Genomic DNA, 12,002 nt, shown 5'->3' with positions numbered 1-12,002 from the left:
GTTGAGGCCTCCCTTAGACCTACTGTGTGTAATGCGCTGATCTTCACTGAGGTTCAGGATCTGGTTGGATATCATTGACTTAAGGGTCAGGGTCTTCTGGTGTATTATTTGCACGCATTGATAGACTATGTCAGGGAAATAATTCACTGAGAAGGAAGTTTTGTGAGTAGGCACCTGGAGGCAGGCGGGGGACAGCCAACACAAGGCAGGGTCCGTTCCCCCACCCTGCGGAGGCATTCCAAGCCTTGAGGAGACTTACACGGAAAAGTTGTGGTTGTTTTCAAGAGGGGGCTCTGGGAACGTGGTCACACCATGTATTGCTCAGGGTCACATGGCAAAATGTGAGATAGAACGTGCCCCCACTTCAGGGTGGAATCCAGCTCTGCCCTGGCCTCATGGGAGTCCTCACACGATGATGAAACTGTCTGGATCACTGGGACAGTAGCGGCTCGGATTCTTTTGTCTAGTATGGGATGGCGGAGACGTTTTGGCAACACACAGCAGTCGCCTGGAGCAGCGGCATCCAGTTAAATTTGGCTTAACAGCAGCACTATTTACAATAGCCAAGACGTGGAAGCAACCTAAATGTCCATCGACAGATGACTGGATAAAGAAGTTGAGGTATATGTACACAATGGAATACGACAGGCATAAAAAAGGCAATAAAATCATGCAATTTGCAGCAACATGGATCAACCTGGAGATTGTCATACTAAGTGAAGTAAGCCAGAATGAGAAAGAAAAATATCATATGATACCACTTATATGTGGAATCTAAAAAAAATGACACAAATGAACTTATTTACAAAACAGAAACAGACTCACAGACATAGAAAACAAACTCATGGTTACTAGAGGTAAGAGGGGGTGGGGGGATAAATTGGGAGTTCAGGATTTGCAGATACCAACTACTGTATATAAAATAGATGAACAAGAAGGTCCTACTATACAGCACAGGGAACTATACTCAATATTTTCTAATAGCCTATAATGAAAAAGAATATGAAAAGGAATATATACGTATATAACTGAATCACTATGCTGTACACCAGAAATTAACAAAACGCTGTAAAACGACTATACTTCGATAAAAAAGAAAGAAAGAAAAAAGTAAAGTTGGCTTAAGCACATGTGAGCCTCCCCTGGGGTCCTCAGAAACACTCTGGGGTATGTGTGTGGCTGTCCCAGGGGTCTCTGGGACCTTATTCCTAAAGTCTAAGGAGGCCTGGGGCCATTCAGATTTCATGTGAAAATGGCAAAAACTGCCATTTTGCTTCTCCCGTCTTGACAATCATGCAAAAGGTCCTGACCACGCTAACAAAAGTGAACAGGAAACCTCTGTCTGCTGGAAGTTGACCCTGAGCCCGTGTGCGGGGCGTAGACCCAGCTTCCCCCTGCTCTCTCCACGCCTCAGCCCGGTTGCACACCAGGCTGCCTTTAGGAATTTGGAACCAAACATGAAACTCTTTACCACACAATGGAGGGACCAAGACTCTGCCCTTTCGCACATCAGTCTTTCCCGGTGAATGGCTCCCTAGCCTCGTGATTCTTGCCGTATGGAACAATTGGCCCCTTCAGTTAACTTGCCAGCCGTAATCAGTTATTTCTCCTCGCCATAAATTTTAACCATTCTTTTTTGAGGGGGAAGAAATTAAAGTAACAAAGGGAGGTGGCTATAAAGAACAGCACTGTCAGAACAGCAAATGTTTGAGTAATTTGTTGGGTCCTTGGTTTAGGGTTGACTGATTTCAGCACTAATTTTGGTTTGGAGTATTTCTTGGGACCAAGAGGACTTCTTTTAATCTGCAGTTCCAGTGAAGATTGTGACTACATGGGTGGAAGGCTGGGAAGAGAGATTTTATTATAATTCAACAACTTCACTGATTTTTGGGGGGTGGGGTGGGTGGGAGGGGGAAATCTGATATCCGCCAGCCTATCTCCTCTGTCATAAAACAAACCAGATTTCTGACAGTACCCACTGAACTTGGCCGATTATGGATGTCACCCAAGAAACCACCTGGTCCATCTAAATTGGAATAACTGCTCTGAGCATCTAATTCCACAAGGTCTCATTTGAAAAAGAAGGAAAAATTCCCCAAATGACTAATGCTTTTGGGTCTGGCAGCCGTTTTTCATTGTCCTCAAGGCACCTGGTGTCACCTGCTTGCTTTCAATTCTTCTGAGAGCCAGTGGATTTGAAATGAAAAAAGAAAATAGGGTCCCCTAAGTCCACAGGGCAAGGCAATCTACTTTCATAAAGAAAACACTGAACGTTTTCAAACATGTGGCCCACTAAGCGCCCCCTGTCAGGGTCAGATTTATGTATTTGCTCTGGAACCAAGATTTTTGTACACCAGGCACAATACTTTGGAGTATTTACAGTGTCAGCTATTTTCCCAAAGCAAACAGCTGCATCGCCGGGCTGGGTAAACCCCCCAGTCCCCAGACACAGGAGTCAGAGCCTTCTCGGGGAGCAGGTGTGCCTTAACCAGGAGGAAACCATCCTTGGGCCCAACTCCCTGAGCGTCTGAACATTTTCCCCTCCCAGAGATGCAATCTGATGACTTCTGAAGACTTTGAAAAGGCAATTCTTCTCTTATTTCCCTCTTGATAAGAAAAACTAAAAAAGGGTCCAGTTATTACAATCTAAAGGGAAGGGATGGGTGGCTTCCAGAGGAAGCCGTAGATAACGCGTGAGCTATTACAAAGGCACTTTATCGTCGTCTTCTTCTTTAAAAAAAAAAAAAAATTCCCCTCCCTCTTTTCTGGCAGGGAGGGTGGAGGCCTCAGTCTGGAGCAGGAATTTGAAAGGGAAACAAAAGGCAAATCATGAGGCTGCTTTCCCGCCTGGAATCCCAAAGGCTCTCTTTGCCTGTGGGAAACTCCTAGCTGGTCTCCATCAGTAGGGGTGCAACACTGTTCACGTTCCAACAGATGGGACTTTCAAAAGATAAGCAGAGGTGGCAGGAGGGGATGGAGTGATCCATTTACTTATTTATGCCACAGGTATTTACTAAGTGCCCACTTGGTATTGGGGACTGAGGTTACTTTCGTAACGGAGTCGGACATCATCCCTGTGAGGGAGCACAGGTGCCTCCTTGGATCAACCATTCCTTATCCTTTCGGGAAACAGACACTGAAAGGCAGCTGTCAAAGTGGAAATGCTAGTTGAGGACAGTTGCTGCTTTTCTACTCTGTTTACAAATCTTTGCTTGAGTGATGGGATCCAACGTAACATGGTATCATGGGAGAATCACAGTTCAATCCTCAGGGGAGCCGAGTCCGTATTCTGGCTTTGCTAGCAACTACCTGTGTTAATCATGTACAAGTGGCATTTATCCTCTGGGCCACAGTTTCTCCACAGGAACAAGGCGGGGGGGGGGAGGGGAGGGGAGGGAGGGGAGGATTTTGAATTGCCTTCCAGCTTCATGATTCTACAAACTGTTAAGTTTAAAAGTGAATATTCGAATAAAATGTAATGAGAGGGCTGAAGCGCTTGGCATGTGGTCTAAGCTGGATGAGGAAAAGGCAGAAAGGAGCGAGTCCTATGCACATGGGTTAATGATGCCCATTAAGAGTATGTCAGGATAGTTGCGGACCATGGAGAGGTGGGGGAACATCACAGGCAGTAGAGTCAGGCTGCCTGGGTTTGAATTCTGGCTCTATCGCTATGTAGCCTGAGACAAGCTATTTACTTTTTCCAAATCTCAGTGTCCTCATCTGGAAAATGGGTTAATTTTAGTGCCTACCGTATGGAACTGTTGTGAGGATTAAGTAAGACTGCCCATCCAGCACAGAGCACCTGAGACATAGAAATTCTCTGTACCAAGGGTCCTCACCGTGTGGTCTGGAGACCACTGAAGAGTCTTGCAGGGGGGTCTGTGAGATCAAAACTGTTTTCATGATAATACTAAGATACTATTTGCCCTTTTATTCATATTCTCTCATGAGTATACAGCGGAGTTTTCCAGAGGCTACACGACATGTGATATTATCACAGATTGAAGGAAGAAGTTAGGAGAACCCAGCTGTCTTCCTTTAAGCTAGTGATTTCAAAAAATTGCAAAAATGTAAAATAATGCCACTCTTCTAATTTTTTTGGAAAATATAGTTTAAAAAAACAAAAACACGTAGTTTTTGTTAACATGGAATGAGCTTATTATTGCTACTTTAAACACATTAATAATTATTTAACACAATCTTAGTTTGAATTTCTCATAGCAAATATTGGTGGCTCTAACTCAACACAAACAAAAGCTATTTGGAGTTGCTATTTATTTTTAAGGGTATGGTTTTAAAAATAAATAAAAAATATATTCCTGCCTTAGTTTGCTATTGCTACACAACTGCTGTAACAAAACACCACAAACTTAGTGGATTAAAAATGCAAATGAATTATCTTCCTGTGCTGGAGGTCAGAAGTCTGAAATAGGGGAGAATCTACTTCATTGTCCTTTGCAGCTTCAGAACCTGCCTACACCCCTTGTTTTTGTGTCTTCCTTCCTCCATCCTCAAAGCCAGCCATGCAGCCTCTTCAAATCTTTCCCTCCTTTTTGTGCTCACTTTGACTTTTGTCTCTCTGATCTTCTGTCTCCTTCGTATAAGGACATTTGTGGTTATACTGGGCTCACCTGGATCATCCATAACAATCTTCCCACCTCAAGATCCTTAACTCAATCACACCTGCAAAGTCCCTTCTGCCATATTAGACAACATATTTATGGCTTCTGGGGATTAGGACATGGACATCTTGGGGGTCATTATTCAGACTAGCACAATTCCATTTTGAGTTATTTACAAATTGGATCCTGAACATAGAAACAAAAAAAGCCATTACAATTTATGATTATAGTATATATCAAATTGAATGCAGATATATCTTTTAAACTCATTTTCTCAACAGTCTTAAAGCTCTCTATAATAAAGTCTTTGCTCAATCTTTCAATCAGCAGCTTAAGAGCCCCCTCCTGGTGATGTCCTCTTGCCCTCTCTCAGGAGGGTTCCCTTTTCTCAGCATCTGCACAGAGCCTGGCCCAGAGTAAGAATTCCATAATCGTCAGCTGATATTATTTCAATTGCTTTTCCATGTCTCTCCCCCTGTCTCTAAGCCACCATTCCCTAAAGCAAGTTTCATAAAACACTTGTCCCATGAGATGACACCCCATAAAAACAGTTCTATGGTCAAAACACTTCAGGAAACACTACATATTTTATCCTCCCTTGTGGAGCTTCACGGTGTACATTAGCATATTAAAGTCTCTGAGAAAGCCTGCAGTGTTCAGGGGTGAAGGTCGTGTTAATTTAATACCGTGTTTTTCACATTTATTTGCCCAAGGAATCCCTTTTTCCTATAAAATTGATTCCATTTTAAGAAACACTACTCTAAGCTCCTTGGGGTAAGGACCAAATTGTGTCTTTCTTTGTATCTTCTGAGGCTGGCCTGTCCCTGGGAGGGGCTTGATAACTATATATATGTATGTATGTGTATGTGTGTGTGTGTGTGTGTGTGTGTGTAGATATAGATATAGATATAGATATAGATATAGATATAGATAAAGATATATGAATAGATTTTTTGTAGGGGGAGGTAATTAGGTTTATTTAGTTAGTTTTTTCTTTCTTTTTTTTTTTTAATGGAGGTTCTGGGTGGGGATTGAACCCAGGACTTCATGCATGCTAGGCATGCACTCTACCACTGAGCTGTACCCTCCCCCAGATAACTATATGTTATATGACGGGTGTTGAGAAAAGGAAAACAAAGTTGCTAAGATAAGATCTCTTCCCTTAAGTTGCTAAAAATGAGTAAGATATACAAATAATCATTTATATAGTAGTATGTAAATGAAAAAGTGATCTAACCCAAGATTGTTAATAAGGAGAAAATCAAATCCAAATGCTGGAAACTAACCCAAGAGTTAAACAAAAGCAAAGCAAGTAGTTGAAGCAGCCCTTTGAACTTGGTGGACTGCCCTCTCTAAAAAAGGAAATAAGAAAACTCGATCTGTGTAGCACAGACTGGAATAGAAAGAAATAGCTGTCTTCAGATAAAGAATGAAAATTATTATAGAAAAGATTAAGGCAGGATTAAAACCCCAAGTCAGGTCTCTATTGCGCCCTGAGTGATGGCTGAGAACCCAGTGCTCACATCCAATTGTGCCCGTGAACTGTAGGCAGTCAGTTTGAGGCAGGGAACCTGCAGCTTGCTGCCAAGGGCTGGACAGGAATTTTTCAATCCCAACCACCGTCATTTATCAGAAATGAAGGTTCTCTTGACATGGGAGGCAGTGGTGGCCCTGCTCTGAGATGGTGGCAAAGGCCAGGGCAAGCATGGGTGGAACCAGCCATTCTGACAGCTGCTCCGTGGCTTGCTGGGTTTGCTGGTTGTTGACTCTGAGAGTTAATTCAACCAAAGTCACAAAGGGGCAGAAGGCAGTCTTTAGTCCTACATGCTCTACGAAAGTCATGATGTGGGGGAGAAACAAACAAAGCTAGCTCAAGCAAGAAGAGAAAGAAGTTGATATGGCTCAGTGGGAGAGACAAAGGATTTGGGGGCCACCAGGAAGATATGGGTTTGAAATGCTGTCTCCATCAACCCTATGTTCAAGTTACTTAACATCTATAAGCCTGTGTCTTCAGTTGATAAATCTGAATATACCTTCTGTGTAGGGTTGATGAAAGTCCTAGAAATAAGGTTTATAAAGTGCACATAGTAGGCACTCAATAAATAATAGGATGACGTAAGTGTTTACTAGTTAATATACAGTAATATGTACTATATCAATGTAACAATAAAATATAGTAAAATATAATAAGTAATAAATGTTAAGTTTACTATAAATAAATTATCAATAATTTATCAATAAACAATGGCAGGATAACATCTACGAGTTACTACTCTTTGTTCCTCCATCCCTCTCGAAGTGTTTCTTTTTATCCCAGAACCACATTTCCCATTTGGGAAGTTGTCTGTTCTGGGTTCACTGCCTCAGGGAATAAGTGAACTGACAGAAAAGCAGATTTAAAAAATTGCACTCCTAAAGTCAGACAACAAAGAAATAGAAAGGAAGACTCACAGCATAGACTTGTGCTGACTAGCATGGCAGCTAACAGCCTTAAGTGGCTACTCAGTGCCTGAAATGTGGCCAGGCTGTGTGCTGTATGTACACACTACACACTGGACTTTAAAGACTTAGTACAAAAAAGGGATGTAAAATACTTTACCATTAAGTTTTAGAATTGATTACATGTCAAAATGATATTTTATTGGGTTAAGTAAAATATACTCTTAGTATTAATTTCACTTGTTTCCTTCGAAAAAAACGTAGCTACTAGAAAATTACATGCGTGGCTTCACATTGTATCTCAATTGAACAGCACTGGCCAAGACAATGAAGGAAGAGAAAAGATGCATGGTATAGACAACAAATTCAGGAGAAAACGTATTCCAGTAGAGCAAGGTTTTTGCCCCTGAAATTAGGAAAGAATTTCGGGAGAGGTCAGAAGTGTCAAAGGTGTGCCGTGAACGCTAAGATGCAGGTTCATTCCTTTGACCTGTATGACCTCCAACTCTAGCTTGACCCCTGGAGAGGGGATGACACTTTCCCCAGATAGGGTTTTGGGACCATGAGGCAAGGTTCCCCCAACTTTGCTAGGCAGAGTTCCGATGCAGAAGCAAGATTCCAGAAAGGGTCGTCTCAGCAAACCGGGTCTTAGCAGCTTCATCAGGTTCACCACACTCCAGGAGGAGTGCCCCTGGCACCCAGAGTGGCACAGAACCAGGACAGCATCTGCCAGATCAGAAGATGCTTTACGAGCAGAAGCAGAGGCTGGCGCAGCAGTGACCTGAACAGATAGTTAGCAAGCAGGTTCTCTTACCTGGCTACTGCTCCCATATAGCTGCTGAAAGCTCACACTTGGATCCTTCTCAGGAGGACTTCCCTTCACTGATGAACCACTCTTCCCAGAGAAGCCTGGACAGTTAGGGAGGAGACACCCACAGCATCTGCTATGTGGACAGGAGGCAATGTGGGAGCAGATGAACCTCCTCTTATGGCCTTGACACTGTATAACTCTCATCCTTAGAATTTAGCAGCAACCCTGGGGAAAGAGGGAAGATCCTAAATTGGTGGAGATTAAGCTTCTTCCACCCTTGTGGAAAGAAGACTCAAAATGGTAACCAAGGCAATATACAGAAAAATAAAATGATATTCCTTGCATATCTGGGTCATTGATGGAGACTCTGTCTTTGTTATAATGATTACTAGGGCACAGAAGGCTAATATAAATGTGGGACAAGTGAGGTGCATGTGAAAAATGTACATCTGATGACAAATATATATGATTTTCTTATAAAACTGAAAAAAGAAATTACAAGGTATTGCTGCCTTATGAGCTATTGGTAATGCTGGTGAGAAATATTTACATATTCCAGGGGTTACATGATGCAATGTCCAGGTGGATATTAAATGTTCTGTAACGAATATGGCACTGACACCATAAATATCTCGTTAACAGAGTACCACAACCTATAAAAAGAATGCTGTTACTGACTTTATTCATGTGGTCACCATATTGTCTCAAGAATTTTACAAACATTTACACTTGTTTAATTCAAGGGGAAAACAATCTGTCCTGGAGGAAGTTGCCAAGAGCTCACGGGGCTTTCAGTTCTTCATGTGTGTCATTTAATGAGTCCAAGTAACAGATTTTTCTGATTGTGTTTTGTTCCCCCAATTAATTAAATCAATTCCAGTTGACACTTTTGTCCCATCCTAATTTACAAAGCATCAAGTAAGAACTTAAAAACTCCATATTCAAAATCAAAAAAGTGTCAAACTCCCAAGGTTGTTTAAAAAAAAAATCACCATTTTGCCAAAAATTTGCCAGCATCAAGTGTGCTAATGAGCTCTTCTCCCCATCCCCACCAAACTCTCTGGATCACTTAACCATTTTCTGCAAAATTTATCAGATCCCTTTGGGTCATTCACTCATTTAGTACAAGAAATGTTTCCTGAATACCTATCACATGTCAGATGCTGTACCAGGCACCAAGGGTCCAATGGGGGAACAAAAAGGTCCTGCTTCTGCCTTCGTGAAGCTAACCACAAGCAACTGTCATCAACTGGGCTAATGGAACACTGGAACTACATTAAGAACCTGGTTTCTTTCTGGTGACTTTTGCTCGAGCTAATATTTGTAGCTAGTCATAGAAACATTGAGTAATGTCTGCTATCCATCAGGGCAAGGTACTCAGGGTTTTAAAACATGCTCATGATTTTATAGCCCAATTATCCCCCTTTTACAGATGAGGAAAAATGACTCCAAGTCACACAGCTGACCAAGATTGGTCCAAGCTTCTCTGTTTTGTAGCTTTCCTCCCTGAAATTATTAAGTGAATGGTATCTATGTGATGTCTTACTCCTCTGGTTTTATAACTCTTCTCTTATTGGTAACCTTCCCTCTTGCCTTAATGTCCCCTTGATCCTGATGTTAAATGGATGAGACAAACCAATATCTGCTGAGGAATCATGATGGTACCTAATACAGTTGGGTCTGTTGCTGAAAATCTTTCAGAACCAAAGGTCTGCATCTCTAACAAAAGACTTTTCAGATGCTGCAGCAAAAGCTGATAGTATTCTCATAGGCGAACTTGCCTCTTCTTCCTTAATTATGGAATACCTCTTCTTTAGCTGAGATGATGACTGCCCAAAAGAAAGATTACATCTGCCTTATATGGTGTAGCTATAGTGATTATGACACAGAGCTTTGACCAATGGTATCCAAAGAGAGTGCTCTGTGCCACTTCCAGGAAGTGTCCTTAATGGAAGGTGGTTTGAACTTTTATGTCCTTCCTTATTGCCTGGAATACAGACATGGAGGCTGGGGCTCAGGTAATCAGGTAGGATCATGAGGCCGAAGTAGTGTGTTGATGGTGATGGATCAGGAAGCCAGAAGCAGCCCGTGTCTGATGACCAGGGAGCATCCCAGCAGCCCTGGGCGGCTTACCTTTAGACTTTGTTTATGTAAGAGAGAATTCAGCTTCCACCTAGGTTCCTGTTACCTTGGGTTTGGTGTCACATTAATCTAGTCCTAATGAAGCAGGCACTGGGATAGGCTGGTGGTAAAATGAAAATATGGGCCAATGATTTCCCTGGTATCCTTGAATCTGGTGATTACTGATTCTCCCTACTTGTAGTATTTGTCCAAATACCGTTTTTAAGCCAGAATGAAACTTGACAAGAAACAGTTTATTAATGATTAGAATGCATTTTGACAGTCATAGTTCAGGAAAAACTCCTGCTCCTGGAAGATGCTGGGGGAGCCACCCTTTCCCCTGCCTGGCCTTGGCATGGCTTTGCCCCGGGAAGCAAGCCTACATTTGTGACAGCAGCCATCGCCTCCATTACCGCAACCTCTGGAGTGACTTACTCAGGCCCGATGAGTTATCAACTACCCTAACTGCCTCATACTCAAGATGACTTTGTGAAAAGAAGCCTAGAGGACAGAAAACAAAGAACAAATGCGGTCAAACCTGCAATTTGGAAATACTGGCACAGAACAAATTGAAGGGGGTGGGGGATGTCATCTAGGAAGAAGGAGAAAACTTAGGAAGGCGTAGAAATAATGCAGGAGACAAGTGACAGGAGCTGAGGCAAAGTCATTGCCAGTGAGAATGTAAAGGAAACAACAGTTCCATTTTAATTATTATGGGTATGAGAGTTTGTGGTGATTATTCAAGGAGGGGAAAATGTGGCTGATCCCTAATGACGTCCCACGTCAAGTGGGCGGGAGAAGGAAAGTGGGCAAAGGAAATGGACAAGGAGTACCACAAGGCAAGCAGGAAAACCAGGAGAGTGGGCATCACAGGACAGGGTGTGCTTTTAAAGAGGAGGTGGTAAACAGAGTAAAAATACTAAAGAAGTCAAGAAGGATAAGGAGGAAAGTACGTCTATTGGATTTGGCAACATGGTGGTCATTGGAAGCTCTATCCTGAGCAGATCTGGTAGACTGATGGGCTTGGAAGCCAGACTGCAGCCAACAGAGGAACTCGGCCTCTTTTTCATTCTAGAGCAATGGAAAGTGTGGGGCGAAGGGTTGTTTCTATGGAATTACGGAAACCGCTGGAACACAAACATCAGATGAAGGCAATTCTTATAAGAAGCTTGGCTTGATAACATAGAACACTTCCAATTCATACTCATGTTGTCTTTGGCTCGTTCGAAATGGTATGGATACAAAACTTCAGCATTGTGACTGCCCTCAACTGTTTGGACATCTTGACTACTACCCAGACAGCTGGGCCAAAATCAACTGAGAAATTATGCACATGGGTGTGATAGCAACATACCAAATGTTGACTGTCCGCAGCCAAGAGACAATAATGAAAAGTTCTGCTAATTAGGCTCTGTTTATATTTCCATTATAATAGTTAATTACCTGTTTTATTCGATGATATGCTTTATTAATTATCACTGGTGCATTTGTTTCTCAACGTATTTTAAGCATCTTACAATGCTTTCTCTATTTTCTGGGTGTTCTTACCAGCCAAGAGATTTTGTTTGTATTAAAAAAGCAACAGATACCTGGAACATGATGTGTAAATTACAGAAACTACACCCCCTACCCCCCGCCCCCGGGGATCTTTCTCTGAGAAACACGGTCATAGGCTGGTCGAATTTTAGTGTCAGAAGAGATGAAATTAAAAATTTTATTAAGTGGAGCAGTTCTCACCCCAGGAGTGGGGAGAAGATATCTTGGTGGAACATGAGAACTTTATGCTAGTTACAAGACAAAATTGGACATCAGCATCTGAGGCATTTGTGTAAGGCCACTACAGTTCAGGTCCTTAAAGCTTATCATATGTGGCTGTTATGACAACAGAATGCCTAGAAAATTGTATTTCTCAGAAAAAAAAAAAAAAAAGACACTGTTGGTTTCTATTGTGATAAGTTCCAGGTTTTTGAAAGGGTGGTCGGTGGTTTGTAAGAGAATTAGGGCAATAC

The 12,002-nt window shown here is 42.2% G+C and overlaps 1 long non-coding RNA gene across 1 annotated transcript in view; it reads right to left on the bottom strand.

The window, feature by feature from the left end:
* Window positions 1-8,092, bottom strand: part of LOC116657089 — a 116,062-nt gene extending 107,970 nt beyond the window's left edge. The window contains exon 1 of the long non-coding RNA XR_004312023.1: window positions 7,876-8,092. This is a non-coding gene — a long non-coding RNA (uncharacterized LOC116657089). The remainder of the gene's footprint in view (window positions 1-7,875) is intronic.
* Window positions 8,093-12,002: the final 3,910 nt, after the last annotated feature.

This window comes from Camelus ferus, chromosome 17, assembly GCF_009834535.1.
Source record: "Camelus ferus isolate YT-003-E chromosome 17, BCGSAC_Cfer_1.0, whole genome shotgun sequence".
Lineage (NCBI taxonomy): Eukaryota > Metazoa > Chordata > Mammalia > Artiodactyla > Camelidae > Camelus > Camelus ferus.
The sequence above is the reverse complement of the archived record's forward strand: the minus strand, read 5'-3'. Positions and strand labels throughout refer to the sequence as shown.